At 50.2% G+C, this 16,563-nt stretch overlaps 1 protein-coding gene across 2 annotated transcripts in view; it reads left to right on the top strand.

Moving 5' to 3' along the window:
* The first annotated feature begins 13,762 nt into the window (after positions 1-13,762).
* Positions 13,763-16,563, top strand: part of METTL21A (methyltransferase 21A, HSPA lysine) — a 71,312-nt gene continuing 68,511 nt past the window's right edge. The window contains exon 1 of one of the 2 annotated variants that reach the window (XM_041737028.1): positions 13,763-14,325. The gene's annotated coding sequence lies outside the window, so the exon portion shown is untranslated. Of the gene's footprint in view, positions 14,326-16,142; positions 16,328-16,563 lie in introns of those variants that run through there. The other variant, XM_041737026.1, reaches the window with a different exon arrangement.

Here is a 16,563-nt window from a genome sequence, read left to right as displayed (position 1 = left end):
CCTCCTCCCTGGAAAAATTGCTGCTGATGGCTCAGGGCGGTCAAACAGGGTGTGCGTGGAGGCCCATGTCATGCCCCTCTCCCCATCTCTGCTCTGTGGGGAGCGGGCAGCCAGAGGATGGGAATGCCAGGTCAGGGCATCACAGACCAGAGGTAACCAGCTTACTAGGGAGAGGCCAGGATGCCAATTGGCCTGGGGACTGGGCAGTTCTCTGCAGGAGGTGACCCTGGCCACCTCACCAGGCCCCCAGCTGTCCTGTTCTCTGGAAACAACGTATAGTCAGCCCAAAAGCCAAGCAGGGAGAGGGGAAGGGTTTCTGAGCCAGTGAGACTGGCCCAGGAATCCCTCCACCGGCCCTCTAGAATCAATCACTTGGGGCCTCGGTTTCCTCATCCCTAAATGGGTTAACATTATGGACTTTGCATGGTTGTGAATGTGAATGGCACTCACTAGTGCTCAATGAACAAGATGACACCTCAACGGCCGGCCCCTGGACTCTACTGCTCCCTGCCCATGCCAGGGCTCGCTCTGGTTTTCCTAAATTTGGCTCCCATGTCATAAAACACATCTTGGATTGCCTTTCAGGTCTTTGTCTTTTTATTGTTGTTTTTGTTTTCTATGCTTTTCATTCCAGTTGATTTACCCCAGTAGATAGTGAGTTCTGCTTCTTTCTTTCTAGAAACTTTCCTTCTTCTTCTTTTTTTTTTTTTTAATTTAATTTATGTGACAGGGAGAGCCAGTGCACATAAGGCGTGAGATGGCAGCCAGCAGAGGGAGAGGGAAAAGTAGGGTCCCTGCCCAGCAGGGAGCATGGGGAGGAGGGGGACCCAATGAGGGGGCCATGACCCCAGGACCCCAGCAGAAGGCAGATGCTCAACCGGCTGAGCAACGGCAGGTGCCCCTAGAAACTTTGTTTCCATGGCTGCCAAAGGTTACCCCATTCACTAACCTTGAGCTAAGGGCCCCTTCACAGAAAAATCACCCCAAGCACAGGAGGGATCTGGTGTTCTTTGCTCAGCTTGTTAAAGAACCCTTCCTCCAGCCTTCATCAGCCCCAGCAGCTCTGAGCGCCAGTCCTCCAGGATTGCTCCTCCCCGGGGTCCGGGAGTCCCACGACTGTCACGCCAGGTTTCCCTGTTCTTTGACATGCTTTGGGAAGACTAAAGCCTATCATGTGGCTCCGTTGTGTCCAGCTTCCTCTGAGAGCAGGCCTGCACTCCGCAGCCCCTCTGTGCTGTGAGGAGGACGTGGGAGGCTGGCCCGATCCAAGGACCCTGGAACCCAGCCGGCTAAGTCTGCTTGGTTTTACCTGCAGCTAGACGCCTTGCCTTCCAACATTTTCCCTCTCGGTAAATAAAGAAGATTATATATATATATATATTATATAATATATATATAATATATATTAGCATTTATATATATAATATATATTATATTATAATATATATATAATATATATATTAGCATTTATATATATAATATATATATATAAATGCTCAATAGATGCTAGATATATTTATCTATATCTATTTTTTTTTTTTTTTATATATCTATTTTTTTAACACTGCTGAGGACATCAAGCCCCATCACACCTTGGGAAGGTGTATTCTAGTAGAATATGTAATGGAATGTCCTACCAGGATGGATGGGTTACTTTGCACCTTTAGGTGAGGAGCAGCTACATAAGCTCAACTGGGACTCCATTGTCCTGCTGCAAGCTGTACTCCTTGAAACACATTATATTGGCATGGAACACACACCGTTTAAAGGAAGAGAAAGACAGAAAGCCTGGGTTGGTAAATCCTGCTCCTAGTCCATCTCTCTGCATCTGACAGTGCTGCTTCCCCCGGCATCGTAAACACAACAAGCTTAAACTCTTGAAGCTTCAGCCACATTAACACCTAATGATCAGGGCACAAGTGTAATTTGTATACAAGGTGAATATTTTCCCATACAATTTCCTAGTAAATATCTATCTTTTCAACTTTGGACTTTTGCTGTTCTTCTGGTGTCTGGTCACAAGATGGGCACCTTGATGGAAATACCTTTCTAGCATGAGAAAGGTATCTAGCTTTCTAGTATATATATATATATACACTCTAGCATATATATATATGTATGTGTGTGTGTGTGTGTGTATATATATATATATATATATATATATATATATACACTTTTTTTTTGCCTTCAGCTTTATTCACTGTCTCACCTCTCAGCTTGTGTAGAACCCAGAGAACAGGAGAGATGCTGTTTGCTGGGATGCCCTCAAAGGCCCCAACAGTAGTCCATGAATGAAGCTGGCTAAGGGAAGGGCAGGGGGAGTGGAGGGCCCTCACACACAGCAGTGGGAAGTAGGTGGAGCCAGCTCAGCTCTAGATCATCGCTCACTCGTGGGGATCTGGGCCCACGTGGCCAGATATTTCAAAAAATTTTAAAGATAGCCAGAGATCTTGTTTGTTTTTTTTATCTAATATCTCTCTACTCATCTAAATGTTGACAATGAAACTAAAAAACAAAACAAAAACAAAAACCACCCAAACCCCATGGTGTGGGACAAACAAAACACATCTGCCGCCCAAAGGTGTCTGAGGCTGCCTGTCTGAGACGGCTGCCTGCACCCTGTCCCGGACCCTCAGGGCTCCGTCCTCCCTGGTCACTTGGGCACGTAATTCTAATTCCATTGTCCTGCCTGGAAAAACCTCCTTAGATCCCATCGAGACACTCAGACTCCAAAGGCCCCGCATCCTCCAAGGAGGGGCACTGTTGTGAGCTATTTTAGAACTGCGAGCAGCATTTCTATTAGCTACTACACCGTCTCCTTTTAATGATCTCTTTTGACCTCAAGTAAAATATATCCACTCTGATAGTCACACACAAATTAATAAGCACTGGCAAAGGAAAGGCAAGTGGTTCCACCCCTTTCTTCAGAATCCTCGGAAGATTGAGTCAACAGCTCCTTAGCCACGGAGGCCCAGCGCCTGGGGGTACCGCTGCACCCCAGGTTGATAAAACACATCCAGAAGATGAAAGCCCTACGCACTCCTGAGCATCGACTCCGAAGCATCTAATAAGTGGAATTGGAGCTTAAAAACTCTCGAAGTAAAGGTGGGTGATAATTTGGCACGATGATTCTGAATTGTGACATTCAGTCGTTCATTCATTCATTCATTCATTCGACGCATTTTGCTCAGCAGTCCCCTGAACACCACCACCGTGACTGCCAAAGCCACCAGGCCGCAACGCCTGGAGACTTCTCCCCACGTTGCTGCTTCTGTTGCATTGTTGAAGGAGAACATGGGGCTCCCGTGGCCCGCAGCTGGGAGCAGGTGTTAAGTGAAAACTCCAGCTGTTGCCCTGTATGTTGCACATGCCCTCATGTGCACTGGGCAGTTCTGGGTCCCGTGGCAGGGAGGCCCTAGGAAAACGTGGACACCTGGACACCGAGAAGCTACGCTTAGGAAAGACGGTGGTGACTGTATGTGAGTGTGTTTCCATGGCACCAGCTGGAGCTTCATTCCTCAGGCTCCTTTTTTTTTTTTTTAAAATTTTTTTGTTTGTTTTTATTTTAGATTTTATTTAAATTCAAGTTAATTAACATACAGTGAGTTATTAGTTTCAGGGGTAGAAGTTAGTGATTCATTACTTGCATATAATACCCAGTGCTCATTACATCACATGCCCTCCTTAGTGCCTCACCCAATTACCTCATCACCCCATCCACCTCCCCTCCAGGAACGCTGTTTGTTCCCCATAGTTAAGAGTCGCTTATTGTTTGACTCCCTCTCTGTTTTCATCTTATTTTATTTTCTTTCTTTTTAAAATTTATTTATAAATTTATTTTTTATTGGTGTTCAGTTTGCCACTGGGTGTCATTCCTCAGGCTTCTGGTACATCCCTAAGGCTGTAAGTCTTTGACTCAATGGCAGGCCCTGGAGGGGGGCGGGCACGGGGTAGATGCTGCGGAGATGCCTCCCCACAGGCTGCAAGCCCCAGGGGGTGTGGGTACCCCCCCCCAAAGGTTGCAGTGCCCCGGGGGGGCTTACTCCTCACACTTGTCTCCTCCACTTCCCCCTTGCTCCAGGCTGGTCTCTGCAAAGTTTCTGGCTTCTGCCTGGAGGCTTTTGCATACTCTGTTCCCCTGCTGGAAAAGCCTCCCTACCTCCCCTGAAGGTAGCTCTTTCCTTCAAATCTTCTAATTTGTGAAGCTTCTGATCTTCTAAATTTCTGTTTAAATGCTACCCCCTTGGCATCCTCTCCTTCCATTCAGAGGAGTTCCAATCAACTCCCTGTCGCAGGGTTTCAATTTCAATGGTTTACCACCACCACCACGGGTTCGGGTACTTCCTTGCTCACGCCACAATCCAGGGGCTCAGAAATCCAGCTCTTCGGGTTTGTCCACCTCTGAGCGTGTGAGATGGGCAAGAGAGGGCTCTCAGGCAGGTGCCAAATGGCCCTGACTCAAGGCACATGGCCCCAGGTTACCTGGGAGGGGGCTGGGAAAGTAGTCTTCCTTTACAGAGATTATTCCAGTCAATCCTCACAGCAAGCCTCTGAGGTCAGTGGGAAGAGTCTGCTCATTTTACAGAAAGGACTCCGAGGCTGAGATAGTGACCCCCTCAAGGCCGATCAGCTAAGTGGCAGAGCCGGGATTAGAACCCAGGGCGCCAGCCTCCAGGGCCCCCTCGGAACACGAACTCTGTATTGCCTATGTTACTTCCATGTTAAAGATACCAAGAAAATTGATAACATATCAATTGAATATTTTATTCAGTGTTAGAAACTCAGAGTTTTACAAGTATTCTTGTTACTTATTCCTTTTTTTTTTTTTTTTTTAAGATTTTATTTATTTATTCATGAGAGACTAAGAGAGAGGCAGAGACATAGGCAGAGGGAGAAGCAGGCTCCCTGCGGGGAGCCTGACATGGGACTCGATCCCAGGTCTCCAGGATCACACCCCGGGCTGCAGGCGGCGCTAAACCGCGGAGTCACTGGGGCTGCCCTTGTTATTTATTCCTTGAATAGCCATAGTTGAGACGAAAAATTCAGTTTTGCTATGAAGGCGCAGCAACTGTTTAGACAGAACAGTTCTCAAAGCCTGGCTTGAAGCTCCTGGGGAGCCCTGAGACCTAGCTACAGAATCCACAGGATCAAAACCGTTTTCATAATAATACTAAGATGATTGTTATTTGCCTTTTTCACTCTCATTCTCTCAAGAGTGTACCATGGAGTTTCCAGAGACTCCCTACATATGATGACATCATTGCTGTGATGCTAATGTGTAATCGAAGTATGATTGTGGCCTTAAAACGAATTAACAATTTGTTTTAGGTTTTAAATTCTTGAAACTAAAAAAAAATAAAATTAAGTAAATAAATAAATAAAATTCTTGAAACTTAAAATTTCTGATATGATATATATCAGTAGATACAACCCACACAAATGGGAAGTTCTTTGGGGTCCTCAATACTTTTAAAGAGTGTAAAGGATCCTGAGACCTTTAGTGTGAGAAGTGTGTGAAGTGCTACTGTGTTAGAAGTTCAAGGCAATGTGTCTTCTGATCACACTTTAAACTCCAGTGTGGGGTAATTAAGAGTCTCACTTTAAAAGATATCTCTTGGGGATCCCTGGGTGGCTCAGCGGTTTAGCGCCTGCCTTTGGCTCAGGATGTGATCTTGGAGTCCTGGGATCTTGGAGTCCTGGGATCAAGTCCCGCATCGGGCTCCCTGCATGGAGCCTGCTTCTCCCTCTGCCTGTGTCTCTGCCTCTCTCTCTCTCTGTGTCTCTCATGAATAAATAAATAAAATCTTAAAAAAATAATAATAAAAGATATCTCTTAAAAATGCCAATGTCTCCATTTCTTTATCTTTAAAATGAAGTCATAGCACAACTACAAAACTAATCTATATTACAACATTAAATAAAGATTTACCTTAAAACATTGACAAGAGAAGCTTGGGTTAGAACCAGGAATTCTAAAAACAAAACAAAACAAAACAAAAAAACTAAGAGAAGAACATTAACAAGAAATTTAAAGAAATTTCCTCAATTTTCTGTTCCTTTTTTCACCTCCATTCTTTCTTAAGAATAGTAGGAAACTGTGTCCAATTTGCTTTTAGCACAACGTTCCACCCATGAAGGCTTCTACTATTTGGAGATTAGTAGTCTAATCAATTTGCCTTGGCCCCAGGTAATGAAAAAATCACTACAGGTGAAATTTCATGGTAACAAAATTCATTTTAACTGCATACTGTATAAATAGCGCTTGGATCTTGGGTGATGGCAGTGGGTTTTCTCCTGCTGCTGTTGTTATGGTAAATCTCAGTTGACATAAATCAAACAGCCACTCCCTTCCAGCTAGCTGAAGTGGCTATACAGTGCCCCCATCGCTTGATATTTATAATCCATTTTACCTTCACAGAGAGGGTTAGCCATGTGGGCAGAACATTCGCTGCAAGAGAATACAATGTGAGAATAACTTGATATTTATAATCCCTGTTACTTCAATAGAAGGCAGGCTGTATGAGCAGAGTAGTCCACCGACGGGATGACAGGTAAGACCTGCCTAAGTGCACAACGATGTTTGATTTACGGCTTAATAACAGTGGATTTATTTAAAGTATTCTAATTTTTGGAAATTTTAAGATTCTAAATGGGAAATTTTTAAAAAAGTAAATAATAGATGGTCTTATTAAGAGATTACGGCAGCCCTGGGTGGCTCAGCAGTTTAGCGCTGCCTTCGGCCCAGGGCATGATCCTAGAGACCCGGGATCCAGTCCCATGTCAGTCTCCCTGCATGGAGCCTGCTCCTCCCTCTGCCTGTGTCTCTGCCTCTCTCTGTCTCTCTCTTGGTATCTCAGGAATAAATAAATAAAATCTTTAAAAAAAGAGATTACTACATGCAGGTGTTACATGTGGGTGACTGACATGTTTTAGCTCATTGACCATCTCCTCCTCCATACAGTCTAATGATGTCGGCATTACTATTATTCTACTTTTACAAAAGGAAGGCCATAGATCTTTGCAGGATTTAAACTCAGACACTATAATTCAATAACCCATGCTCTCAACCACTATCTTATACCACCTTCCACTATAAAATTGTGAATTTTAGTCAGATCTGTAGTTAACAAAAGTAATTTCTTTCTTTCTTTTTTCTTTCTTTCTTTCTTTCTTTCTTTCTTTCTTTCTTTCTTTCTTTTTCTTTTTGTTCAGAGAGAGTGAGAGCACGAGCAGGGGGGAAAGTTAGAGGGAGAGATGGAAACAGGGAGAAGAGGAGAGAGGGGAGACAGAGAGACAGGCAGACCTAGAGGAAGACTCCCCACTGAGAAGGGAGCCCTAAATGGGATTCCATCCCAGGACCCTAAGTTTATCACTTGAAGCAAAATCAAGTCTGATGGTCCACCGACTGAGCCACTCGGGTGGCTTGGAGGTGGTACTTTTGGTATGGGAAGGGGCCACCTCTTCGTCCTAGAATCAGCAGAAAGATGTTGATGGAGATCCTGCTTCCATTCCACCATATTATCAAGGTCTGTGCTAACTCAGGTCATCTGCTGACCATGTGTGGAGAGGAGACTTTTGTCTTTTTTTTTTTTTTAAAGATTTTATTTATTTATTAGAGACACACACACACACACAGAGAGAGAGGCAGAGACACAGGCAGAGGGAGAGTGAGAAGCAGGCTCCATGCAGGGAGCCTGACGTGGGGCTTGATCCCAGATCTCCAGGATCACACCCTGGGCTGCAGGCGGCGCTAAACCGCTGAGCCACCGGGGCTGCTCGACCTTTCTTCTTTCAAACACATGTTCATCTGTCAGGATCATATTTGTTGTTTGGCAAATAGGACAGTAAGCCAGCTATCCCCGAATTATATGCCAGGACCTTATAGAATGTTAATATTCTGAGTACTTTTTCTTCCTAAAAACACACCACTCATCAGGACTCCTGATTCCCAGTTGTGTGCATAGGGCACTGAAACCAGCTTAAGCAAGAAAAGGAAATGTGTTCTCAGGTTACACTGGTGTCCCACGGCTCCGAGAAGCCAGGTGCAGCCAGGAAAGGCTGTGGGCAGGGGAGTCCCAGCCGCTCCCTAGGACCAGCTTCTCGGAGGCTCTCCCCGTGCACACTGGGGATGGCTCTCGCTGGTGTGACTTTACATCTCCTTTGCTCCAGGGACCAACCCAGACTGAATGTGTCAAGACTGTTTTGCTTCTGGAGGGGACAAAGAAAGCAGTTCAACCTGGCATAAGCTAATTAGGGAATTTGACGGCCCAAATAACTGAAAATTCTCGGCCAGCTGGATCCAGGGGGTCACAGGGCACATAAGAGGCAGCCTCTCCCGCTTCTAGCACCTCTACTGGCTCCATTCTCGCTGGCTCAGCCTTCCTGGGACCAGATGGCCAACAGGACCTCCAGACTTACATCCTTTGCCAACACTCTGCTTTTCCGAGAGTCCCAGCAAGTCTCGGGAAGGGCTGCAGGTAAAGCCAGCTTTGGGCACATGCCCGCTTCTGGACCACCCGTGGGCAGATGGGAGGAAATGCTCATTGCTAGGCCTGGAGCCTGGCCAAAGTCCTCCCTACCCCAAACACAACAGCAGTAAGAGCAAATGCTACATGAAGTTGTCTGTTGGTGCAGTTTCAGGTACTTTAGATAAATTAAATTGTTTTTAACTTAAGCTTCTTACTTTCTTAGTCTGATAATGTTGATTACATTATCAGGTGATGTAATCAGGTGCTAATTGCACCTTGTTCCCTTTTATAGGTGGGGAAATCAAGGTGCACGTGAATGTGTCTCGGTTAAGGCCTCAGAGTTATAACCTGCAAGAGCTGGGATTTGACCTAAACTCTTAGGCCCCAAAAGCTGCGCTCTTGACCACTAGCGGAAGGGATGTGCCACCAGCGAAATGGGACATGGATGCTGGGCTAATAACAATAAGAACAGATGTCCAATAGCCGCTCTGAATTCTTCTCTGTGGAGAGAATTACGTACCCAGCCTGGGTTGGGTGGGTATCCACCCTGGCCCAGGGTGGGATCATGTTGTTCCAAAGTGGCTGCTTCTACTGTGACCTAGTGCAGGGACAAGGTCCAAAAACAGGAGGGACAAAGGAATAACCACCCTTCCACTGTTATTCCCTGGGGAGGTGGTTGGGGAAAGGCAATGTAATCATGGGGATAAAAATAAAAAGCTATCAGCCATAGGCCCCTGGGTGTACTTATGTATATTTTACCCCATCCTAAGTTCTGCTTCCCACAAGGGGCTGTGTGGGCATGGAGAGACAGTTCGACAGTGCGCAGGTGTGCAGGGAGCCCACTGGGCTGCAAGAGATGCCCAAGCACGTTTCCTTATTAGCTGCCTGGGAGAGGATCAAGAAAAAAGCCCAGTTCCCCTTGCTATTAGGAAAAATCATTTTTAGATTATTATATTACGGTTGAACTGCACTTTGAAATTTGGATAATGCAGAAATGGAATCTTTTTTTTTTTTTTTTTTGCATATTCCCAGCAAGACTGTCAGCAGAACTGTCTTCAAGTCTTAGACTCCCAGTTGGATGAAGGCTGGTCAGCAGTCTCAGCGGACAGTGACATGGGGGTCTGGGCGTCATCAAGAGACAGGCCGAGCTCCAAGTTAGGACCTACTGGACTGCAACGCTAAACTAAGCCACCCCCTAAAGATTTCTCCCCGATGCTTGACAGTTCCATCTCTTTCGAACCTGTGTTCTGTCAGCTTCTGCTGAGTTATGCTGTTGTGACAACCCCAAATCTCGATGGTCCTCTCAACGGAGGCTTATTTCTCACTCGTGTTTCCAGGCCGCACAGGGGACCTGGTTAGGGAGCGCCCCACTCTGAGATAGGCAGTTCTTGAGCAGCGGGGAAAGCCACGACACAGCTGTGCAAGGCACCCCATGCTCCTGCTCGGAGGCGGCAAATATGTCCAGACAGGTCACGCAGCCAAGCCGGATCCTTCCTGGCCCTGGGGAGGTATCACTTCCTCCAGGAAGGACACCGAGGACAGGCCTGTTGAAGATGGACTGGATATTTATTTAAGATTTTATTTATTTATTCATGAGAGACAGAGAGAGAGAGAGAGAGGCAGAAGCAGGCTCCATGCAGGGAGCCTGATGTTGGGACTCGATCCCGGTTCTCCAGGATCAGACCCCGGGCCGAAGGCGGTGCTAAACCGCTGGGCGACCCGGGCTGCCCTGGACTGGATATTTAAAATAATGTCATCTACGACATACCCAATATTTTTTGAGGATTAAACATTTATTTTCAAGCAGTCACAGAAAAACCACTGGCTGTTTTGGTCCATTTTTATGAAAACAGAGCTCCAGGGGCATCTGGGTGGCTCAGTGGTTGCGTGTCTACCTTTGGCTCAGGTCGTGATCCTGGGATTCTGGGATTGAGTCCCACATCAGGTTCCCCATGGGAAGCCTGCTTCTCCCTCTGCCTGTGTCTCCCTCTGCCTCTCTCTCTCTGCGTCTCTCATGAATAAATAAATGAAATCTTAAAAAAAGAAAAAGAAAACAGTGCTCATGTCATGTCTGTACTGCTATACAGGCTGCATACGCCCTAAGTGTTCTTTCTGCTGCTTTCTGAGCCAGCTGGCACCAATGAGACCATTGGTAGGGCTACTGGACATACCGAAAAAAAGAGAACAAAAACTTTCTAGATGAAATGTAAGTAAATATACGAGGCAAACGTCCTGTGTTAGCGGAGTGCTGGAGAGGTTGGGAAGGTTTTGTTTTGTAAAGTCGATGCCAGATTTCTGCAAAAACAATGGAGAATAGAGAGGAGGAGGGGGAGGGGCCGGGACCTTTGTGCCAGGCTTGAGGCTGAGGAGCCCGGGATCTGGGGAGCTTTAGGCATTACTCAAGGTCATCCCAATTAAAGTGTCAGAGGCAGAATTTATATTTTCATGGTTCCTCTGGCCCCAAAGCCTGTCCTTTTTCTTGTGCCCAGTCTTGGCTCCCCAGAGGAAAGGGAGGAAGAAAGATAAGAAGAAAATGGGAAGAGAGGAAGGATGAGAGGCAGTAGCAGCAAAGATGCAGAGGAGGTAAGAGAGAAAGGAGACCCTGGAAGAGAGAAAAGGAGGAGAGAAGGAAGGCCAGACTAGGAAAAATAATATTGAAGGAAAAGAATGAAGTTGGGGGACTGCCCCTACCCAACTTCAGACTTACTATAAACTGTAATAATCCAGGCCGTGTAGTACTGGTGAGAGGACAAACGGATCAGTGGGTAGTCCACATATACATCCACATAAATATAGTCAACTGATCTTGGACAAAGTGGCAAAGGCAACACAATGGAGAAAAGATAGTCTTTTAAAAAAATGGTGCTGGAACAACCGGACGTCCACATGCAAAAACATGAATCTAGACACAGACCTTATACCCTTCACAAAATGAACTGGAAATGACTACAGACCCAAATTACAATGCAAAGCAATAAAACTCCTATACAGTAATATAGTGGAAAATGCAGATGACCTCGTGTTTGGCAATGACTTCTTTGATGTGATGCCAAAGGCAATATCCATGAAAGAAAGAATTGATAATGTGGACTTCATTACAATAAAAATTTTCTGCTCTGCAAAAAAACACTGTCAAGAGAAGGAAAAGACCAGACACAGACTTGGAGAAAATATCTGCAAAAGAGCTACCTGATAGAGAACTGTTATCCAAAATATACAAAGAACTCAACACTCAACAATAAGGGGTGCCTGGGTGTCTCAGGCAGTTAAGCATCTGGCTCTTGATTTCAGCTCAGGTTATAATCTCAGGATCCTGAATCTTTAAAAAAAAAAAGCAAAACTCAGCAATAAGAAAATAATCAGATTAAAAATGAGGCAAACCACAAGCACATGAAAAGATGCCCAGCATCACTATTCATAAGGGAAATGCAAATCAAAACCATAATGAGATATCACCTCGCATTTGTTAGAGCAGCAACTATCAAAAAGACAAGAGATAACAAGTGTTGGAGAGGATGTGGAGAAAAGGGGACGCTATTGCACTGTTGGTGGAAATAAAATTTAGTATAGCCACTATGGAAATCAGTATGAACAGTATGGAGGTTCCTCAAAATACCAAACATAGAGCTACTGTATGATCCAGTAGTCTCACTTCTGGGTTTATATCTGAAGGAAGTGAAACCATCTCGAAAAGATACTTATATCCTCATGTTCATTGACTGCAGCATTATTTACAACGTCTAACACATGGAAACAACCTATGTTCCATTGACAGATGAATGATAAAGAAAATGTGGTGTGTGGTGTGATATACCTCACATAATATATATCATGTAAGATATGTTATATGTAGACAAATATATATTGGAATATTAGCCATAAAGAAAAGGCAATCTTGCTATTGGCAACAACATGGTTGGACGCTGAGGGCCCTATACTAAGTGAAAGAAGCTAGACAAATACTGTATGGTCTTACTCCTACGTGGAACCTTTCTCTATTTTTTTAGAGAGAGAACATGAACACATGAACAAGAGAGGGGGGGAAGGTGGAGAGGGAGAGAGAATCTTTTTTTTTTTTTTAAGATTTTATTTATTTATTCATGAGAAACACAGAGAGAGAGAGAGAGAGGCAGAGACACAGGCAGAGGGAGAAGCAGGCTCCATGCAAGGAGCCTGATGTGGGACTTGATCCCAGGTCCCCAGGATCACATCCCAGGCCGCAGGCGGCGCTAGACCGCTGCGCCACCAGGGCTGCCCAGGGAGAGAGAATCTTAAACAGGCTCCATACCCACCATGGAGCATGACACGGGGCTGGGTCCCACGTCCCTGAGATCACGACTTGAGCTGAAACCAAGAGCTGGATGCTTAACTGGCTGAGCCACTGAGGTGCCCCTATGTGGGATCTATTTTTTAAAATAGCCAAATTCATAGAAACAGGTTAGAATGGTGGTTGCCAGGGGCAGGGGGTAGGGGAATGAGGAGATGCTGTTTAGAGGGTACCAACTTACAGTTATAGGATGAGTAAGTTCTAGGAATCTAATATTCAGCATGGTGATTATAGTTAATAATACTGTAGCCTATACTTAATAGTTGTTAAGAGAGTGGATTTTAAATGTTCTCACTACACACGTGCACAAAGTAATAATTATGTGAGATGATGGATGTGTTAACTAACCTCATTATAATAATGGTTTTGCAGTACATACACGTATCAGATTATCACACTTTATACCTTAAACTTAAATATGTCAATTATATCTCAATAAGGCTGGAAAATAAAATAGGACCAAAAAATTAGGCCAAAGACTCCACAGGCACTTCATTAAAGAAGATCCACAGATGGCAAACAAGCATATGAAGATGTTCCACATCACATGTCACTACGGAATTGCAAATTAAAACAACTAGTACACACCTACCAGAGTGGCTAAAATTCAAAACACAACATCGAATACTGACAAGGACGTGGAGCAACAGAAACTCTCATTACTAGTGGGAACACAAAATGGTACAGCCACTTTGGAAGAGAGTCTAGTAGTTTCTTATAAAACTCAACATACTTTCACCATAAAATTCAGTAATCACACTCTTTGGTATGGACCAGAGGAACTGCGTAAAAAGATTAGCGGTCGCCAGGGGTTATGGTAGAGGGAGGGAGATCCACAGGTGGAGCGCAGGGGATGTTTAGGGAAATGACACTTCTCTATATGACATTATGATGGTGGATATTTGCCATTACAGATTTGTCCAAACTCATAAATAAAATGCTCAAGACCAAGAATGAGCCCCCAAAATAACCTATGGTCTCTGGGTGATAATGCTGTGTTCAAAGTAGGTTCATCAATTGTAACAAATGTACCACTCTGGTGGGGGGCGGGTGCTGATAATGGGGGGGAGGCTAAGCATGTGCTGGTGCAGGGAGTGTATGGGAAATCTGTCTCTTCTCAACAATTTTGCTCTGAACTTAAAACTGCACTAAAAAATAAATCCTATTACATACAATCTTAAAAATAAAAATAAACAAGCTGAGCAAAGACAAAAAAGTTAGCCAAAGGCCTTCTTCACTGCTGATCCCTTCCAAGTCTCCTCTGCGGCCCGGCCTTCCGCTGGAAGGTTAAAGAAAAGTGGAGAGAGGCTCGCAGGCCGCCTGCAGGAGGGGGAGGCCAGAGAGCGGCGGTTTAGGTTTGGCCTGAGGCTCCTGCAGCAGGTCGCAGGGCGGCACCGGGAAGGGCCCACGCTCGGTCGCCCGGCAGCAGTAGAGACGTCCCCGCGGCAGAGCCCAGCGGGGCAGGTGGCGGGCGCCGCGGTCCTGCTCACGCGCGGCGACGCGGAGAACCCCCGGGATGAGCGGCGGCAGGTGGGGCGGGGGGGGAGGGGGGGGGGTGCACAGCGGGAAGAAACGGAGGACGCCGCCCCCTGCGCCTCCCAAGGGCCGGCAGCTTGGGTCGGTGACTGTCACGTCCAGCAGGGAGGTCCCTGGGGCAGGTGCGCCCACCGCCGGCCCTGGGAGGAGGGGGAGCGGGGCCCGGGGAGGAGGAGGACCGGGACCCCGGGAGGAGGGGGAGCGGGTCCGGGGAGGAGGGAGCCCGGGGAGGAGGGGGGGAGCGGGGCCCGGGAAGGAGGGGGCGCGGGTCCGGGGAGGAGGGGAAGCGGGCCCGGGGAGGAGGGGGAGCAGGGAGGAGGGGGGGAGCGGGCCCGGGGAGGAGGAGGACCGGGACCCCGGGAGGAGGGGGAGAGCGGGGCCCGGGGAGGAGGGGGCCCGGGGAGGAGGGGGGGAGCGGGGCCCGGGAAGGAGGGGGCGCGGGTCCGGGGAGGAGGGGGAGCGGGGTCCCGGGGAGGAGGGGGACCAGGGAGGAGGGGGGAGCGGGCCCGGGAGGAGGAGGGGGAGAGGGGCCCGGGGAGGAGGAGGACCGGGGTCCCGGGAGGAGGGGGAGCGGGCCCGGGGAGGAGGGGGAGCAGGGTCCCGGGAGGAGGGGGACCAGGGAGGAGGGGGGAGCGGGCCCGGGGAGGAGGAGGGGGAGCGGGTCCGGGGAGGAGGGGGACTGGGGAGGAGGAGGGGGAGCGGGGCCCGGGGAGGAGGGGGAGCGGGCCCGGGGAGGAGGGGAAGTGGGCCCGGGGAGGAGGGGGAGCAGGGAGGGAGGGGGGAGCGGGCCCGGGGAGGATGAGGACCGGGACCCCGGGAGGAGGGGGAGAGCGGGGCCCGGGGAGGAGGGGGCCCGGGGAGGAGGGGGGGAGCGGGGCCCGGAAGGAGGGGGCGCGGGTCCGGGGAGGAGGGGAAGCGGGCCCGGGGAGGAGGGGGAGCGGGGTCCCGGGAGGGAGGGGGACCAGGGAGGAGGGGGGGGGAGCGGGCCCGGGGAGGAGGAGGGGGAGAGGGGCCCGGGGAGGAGGAGGACCGGGGTCCCGGGAGGAGGGGGAGCGGGCCCGGGGAGGAGGGGGGAGCAGGGTCCCGGGAGGAGGGGGACCAGGAGGAGGGGGGAGCGGGCCCGGGGAGGAGGAGGGGGGAGCGGGTCCGGGGAGGAGGGGGACTGGGGAGGAGGAGGGGGAGCGGGGCCCGGGGAGGAGGGGGAGCGGGCCCGGGGAGGAGGGGGAGCGGGGTCCGGGGAGGAGGGGGACTGGGGAGGAGGAGGGGGAGCGGGGCCCGGGGAGGAGGGGGCGCGGGTCTGGGGAGGAGGGGAAGCGGGCCCGGGGAGGAGGGGGAGCGGGGGGTCCCGGGAGGAGGGGGGACCAGGGAGGAGGGGGGGAGCGGGCCCGGGGAGGAGGAGGGGGAGAGGGGCCCGGGGGAGGGAGGAGGACCGGGGGTCCCGGGAGGAGGGGGAGCGGGCCCGGGGAGGAGGGGAAGCGGGTCCGGGAGGAGGGGGACTGGGGAGGAGGAGGGGGAGCGGGGCCCGGGGAGGAGGGGGCGCGGGTCTGGGGAGGAGGGGAAGCGGGCCCGGGGAGGAGGGGGAGCGGGGTCCCGGGAGGAGGGGGACCAGGGAGGAGGGGGGAGCGGGCCCGGGGAGGAGGAGGGGGAGCGGGGCCCGGGGAGGAGGAGGCCCGGGGAGGAGGAGGACCGGGGTCCCGGGAGGAGGGGGACCAGGGAGGAGGAGGGGAGCGGGTCCGGGGAGGAGGAGGGGGACCGGGACCCCGGGAGGAGGGGGAGAGCGGGGCCCGGGGAGGAGGGAGAGCAGGGCGCGGGGAGGAGGAGGCGCGGGTCCGGGGAGGAGGAGGCGGCGCGGGTCGGGGAGGAGGGGCCCGGGGCCAGTCGCGCGCGGACTCCGAGTTCGCGCTCTGGATGACAGGGGCTTTGTCACTTCTCCTCTGTTGCCACCAAGCGGCGACGCCAGCGCCTCGGACGCGGAGGGCCGAGGACCCAGCACGGGGTAAGGCGAGGACGAAGGGGCGGCCGCGCACTCCTCGGAGCCCACTCGGTCCGCCGGCGACTGGCGACCCTCCGCGCTCGGGCCGGGCGGACGCTCCCAGTCGGCAGAGCCGGAGAAGCGCGCGGAGCCGCCGGGCCCCGGCCGGGGAGAGCCCGAGCCGCGCGCGCCCCCAGGCGGCCGAGGCCTCCCTGTCTCCCGCCGCCGGCGCCCCGCGCCCTCCCGCCCTCCCGCCCTCG

This window comes from Vulpes lagopus, chromosome 22 (assembly GCF_018345385.1).
Source record: "Vulpes lagopus strain Blue_001 chromosome 22, ASM1834538v1, whole genome shotgun sequence".
Lineage (NCBI taxonomy): Eukaryota > Metazoa > Chordata > Mammalia > Carnivora > Canidae > Vulpes > Vulpes lagopus.
Note: the sequence above shows the minus strand (reverse complement) of the source record. Positions and strands in the feature narration are given on the sequence as shown.